Source organism: Colletes latitarsis, unplaced genomic scaffold (assembly GCF_051014445.1).
Source record: "Colletes latitarsis isolate SP2378_abdomen unplaced genomic scaffold, iyColLati1 scaffold0018, whole genome shotgun sequence".
NCBI classification, from domain to species: Eukaryota; Metazoa; Arthropoda; class Insecta; order Hymenoptera; family Colletidae; genus Colletes; species Colletes latitarsis.
This window is the reverse complement of record NW_027488369.1, coordinates 13,338,218-13,343,128: the sequence shown is the minus strand read 5'-3', so window position 1 is coordinate 13,343,128 and position 4,911 is coordinate 13,338,218.

Genomic DNA, 4,911 nt, shown 5'->3' with positions numbered 1-4,911 from the left:
GTTATCCTATAAAATTTTGATCGAAACCAGGTTTATTCGACTGTTTCAGTGTGGTACCACATTTCTACGTGATCCAGACCAGAAAAAACCCAGGATCTGTTCAACAAGTATGTGAAGAATGCGAAAGTAACAGTCTGAAGAGTGAAAATCCCAGGGCTAACCTAGACCTGACATGCGTTATCCTCTAAAATATTGATCGAAATCAGGTTTAATTGACTGTTTCAGTGTGGTCCCACATTACTACGTGATCCAAACCAGAAAAAACCCAGGCTCCGTTCAGCAACTATGTGAAGAATACGAAAGTATGTGTCTGGTGAGTGAAAATCCCAGGCCTAACCTAGACCTAACATGCGTTATCCTCATAAATATTGATCGAAACCTGGTTTAATCGACTGTTTCAGTGTGGTACCACATTACTACCTGACCCAAACCAGAAAAAACCCAGAATCTGTTCAACAAGTATGTGAAAAACGCGTAAGTATGAGCCTGATGAGGGCAAATCCTAGACCTAACCCAGACCTAACATGCGTTGTCCTCTAAAATATTTATCAAGACCAGGTTTAATTGATTGTTTCAGTGTGGTCCCACATTACTACGTGATGCAATCCAGAAAAAGCCCAGGATCTATGCATCAAGTATGAGAAATATGCGAAAGAATGAGCCTGATGAGAGCAAATCCCAGACCTAACCTAGACCTAACATGAATTATTCTCTAAAATATTGATCGATACCAGGTTTAATCGACTGTTTCAGTGTGGTACCACATTGCTACGTGATCCAAACCAGTAAATACCCAGGATCCGTTCAACAAGTATGTGGAGAATGCGAAAGTATGAGTCTGATGAGTGAAAATCCTCGGCCTAACCTAGACCTAACATGCGTTGTCCTCTAAAATATTGATGGAAGCAGGTTTAATTGACTGTTTCAGTGTTGCACTTCATTACTACCTGATCCAAACCAGTAAAAACCCAGGATCCGTTCAACAAGTACGTGAAGAATGCGAAAGTATGAGTGTGATGAGCGAAAATCCCAGGGCTAACCTAGACCTAACAAGCGTTACCCTCTAAAATATTTATCAAGACCAGGTTTAATTGACTGTTTCAGCGTGGTACCACATTACTACGTGACACAACCCAGAAACAGACCAGGATCTAGCCATGAAGTATGAGAAATATGCGAAAGTATGAGCCTGATGAGGGTAAATCCTAGACCTAACCCAAACCTAACATGCGTTATCCTCTAAAATATTTATCAAGACCAGGTTTAATTGAATGTTTCAGTGTGGTACCACATTACTACGTGATCCAAACCAGAAAAAACCCAGGATCAGTTCAACAAGTATGTGAAAAACGCGAAAGTATGAGCCTGATGAGGGCGAATCCCAGACCTATCCCAGACCTAACTTGCGTTATCCTCTAAAATATTGATCGAAACCAGGTTTAATTGACTGTTTCAGCGAGGTACCACATTACAACGTGATACAATCCAGAAACAGCCCAGGATCTAGCCATGAAGTATGAGAAATATGCGAAAGTATGAGCCTGATGAGGGCAAATCCTAGACCTAACCCAAACCTAACATGCGTTATCCTCTAAAATATTGATCCAAACCAGGTTTAATGGGCTGTTTCAGTGTGGTCCCACATTACTACGTGATCCAAACCAGAAAAAACCCAGGATCCGTTCAACACGTATGTGAAGAATACGAAAGTATGTGTCTGATGAGTGAAAATCCCAGGACTAACCTAGACCTAACATGCGTTATCCTCATAAATATTGATGGAAACCAGATTTAATTGACTGTTGCAGTGTTGTACTTCATTACTACGTGATGCAATCCAGGAAAAGCCCAGGATCTAGCCATCAAGTATGAGAAATATGCGAAAGAATGGGCCAGATGAGAGCAAATCCCAGACCTAACCTAGACCTAACATGAATTATTCTCTTAAATATTGATCGAAACCTGGTTTAATCGACTGTTTCAGTGTGGCACCACATTACTACGTGATCCAAACCAGAAAAAACCCAGGATCAGTTCAACAAGTATGTGAAGAATGCGATAGTATGAGTCTGATGAGTGAAAATCCCAGGGCTAACCTAGACCTAACATGCGTTATCCTCTAAAATATTGATCGAAACCAGGTTTAATCGACTGCTTCAGTGTGGAATCACACTACTACGTGACCCAAACCAGAAAAAACCCATGATCTGTTCAACAAGTATGTGAAAAACGCGAAAGTATGAGCCTGATGAGGGCAAGTCCTAGACCTAACCCAGACCTAACATGCGTTATCCTCTAAAATATTTACCAAGACCAGGTTTAATTTATTGTTTCAGTGTGGCCCCACATTACTACGGGTCCCAAACCGGAAAAAACCCAGGATCCGTTCAACAAGTATGTGAAGAATGCGAAAGTATGAGTCTGATGAGTGAAAATCCCAGGCCTAACCTAGACCTAACATGCGTTATCCTCAAAAATATTGATCGAAACCTGGTTTGATCGACTGTTTCAGTGTGGTACCACATTACTATGTGATGCAATCCAGAAATAGCCCAGGATCAGTTCAACAAGTATGTGAAAAACGCGGAAGTAGGAGCCTGATGAGGGCGAATCCCAGACCTATCCCAGACCTAACTTGCGTTATCCTCTAAAATATTGATCGAAACCAGGTTTAATTGACTGTTTCAGCGTGGTACCACATTACTACGTGATCCAAACCAGAAAAAACCCAGGCTCCGTTCAACAAGTATGTGAAGAATGCGAAAGTATGAGTCTGATGAGTGAAAATCCCAGGCCTAACCTAGACCTAACATGCGTTATCCTCTAAAATATTGATCGAAACCTGGTTTAATCGACTGTTTCAGTGTGGTACCACATTACTATGTGGTACCACATTACTATGTGATCCAACCCAGAAAATAATCCAGGATCTGTTCAAGGACTATGTGAAGTGTGTGAAAGTATGAGTCTGATGAGGTCAAATCCCAGACCTATCCCAGACCTAACTTGCGTTATCCTATAAAATTTTGATCGAAACCAGGTTTATTCGACTGTTTCAGTGTGGTACCACATTTCTACGTGATCCAGACCAGAAAAAACCCAGGATCTGTTCAACAAGTATGTGAAGAATGCGAAAGTAACAGTCTGAAGAGTGAAAATCCCAGGGCTAACCTAGACCTGACATGCGTTATCCTCTAAAATATTGATCGAAACCAGGTTTAATGGACTGTTTCAGTGTGGCACCACATTTCTACGTGATCCAGACCAGAAAAAACCCAGGATCTGTTCAACAAGTATGTGAAGAATGCGAAAGTAACAGTCTGAAGAGTGAAAATCCCAGGGCTAACCTAGACCTGACATGCGTTATCCTCTAAAATATTGATCGAAACCAGGTTTATTCGACTGTTTCAGTGTGGTACCACACTACTACGTGATACAAACCAGAAAAAACCCAGGATCTGTTCAACAAGTATGTGAAAAACGCGAAAGTATGAGCCTGATGAGGGCAAATCCCAGACTTTTCCCAGACCTAGCTTGCGTTGTCCTCTAAGATCTTGACGGAATCCAGGTTTAATTGACTGTTTCAGTGTTGTACTTCATTAGTACGTGATGCAATCCAGAAAAAGCCCAGGATCTAGCCATCAAGTATGAGAAATATGCGAAAGAATGAGCCTGATGAGAGCAAATCCCAGACCTAACCTAGACCTAACATGAATTATTCTCTAAAATATTGATCGAAACCAGGTTTAATTGACTGTTTCAGTGTGGTCCCACATTACTACGTGATCCAAACCAGAAAAAACCCAGGATCCGTTCAACAAGTATGTGAAGAATGCGAAAGTATGAGCCTGATGAGTGAAAATCCCAGGCCTAACCTAGACCTAACTTGCGTTGTCCTCTAAGATATTGATGGAAACCAGGTTTAATTGACTGTTTCAGTGTGGTACCACACTACTTCGTGATCCAAACCAGAAAAAACCCGGGACCTGTTCAACAAGTATGTGAAAAACGCGAAAGTATGAGCCTGAAGAGGGCAAATCCCAGACCTATCCCAGACCTAACTTGCGTTATCCTCTAAAATATTGATCGAAACCAGGTTTAATCGACTGTTTCAGTGTGGTACCACATTACTACATGATCCAAACCAGAAAAAACCCAGGATCTGTTCAACAAGTATGTGAAAAACGCGAAAGTATGAGCCTGATGAGGGCAAATCCCAGACATATCCCAGACCTAACTTGCGTTGTCCTCTAAGGTATTGATGGAAACCAGGTTTAATTGACTGATTCAGTGTTGTACTTCATTACTACGTGATGCAATCCAGAAAGAGCCCAGGATCTAGCCATCAAGTATGAGAAATATGCGAAGGAATAAGCCTGATGAGAGCAAATCCCAGACCTAACCTAGACCTAACATGAATTATTCTCTAAAATATTGATCGAAATCAGGTTTAATTGACTGTTTCAGTGTGGTCCCACATTACTACGTGATCCAAACCAGAAAAAACCCAGGATCCGTTCAACAAGTATGTGAAGAACGCGAAAGTATGAGTCTGATGAGTGAAAATCCCAGACCTAACCTAGACCTAACTTGCGTTGTCCTCTAAGGTATTGATGGAAACCAGGTTTAATTGACTGATTCAGTGTTGTACTTCATTACTACGTGATGCAGTCCAGAAAGAGCCCAGGATCTAGCCATCAAGTATGAGAAATATGCGAAAGAATAAGCCTGATGAGAGCAAATCCCAGACCTAATCTAGACCTAACATGAATTATTCTCTAAAATATTGATCGAAATCAGGTTTAATTGACTGTTTCAGTGTGGTCCCACATTACTACGTGATCCAAACCAGAAAAAACCCGGGATCCGTTCAACAAGTATGTGAAGAACGCGAAAGTATGAGTCTGATGG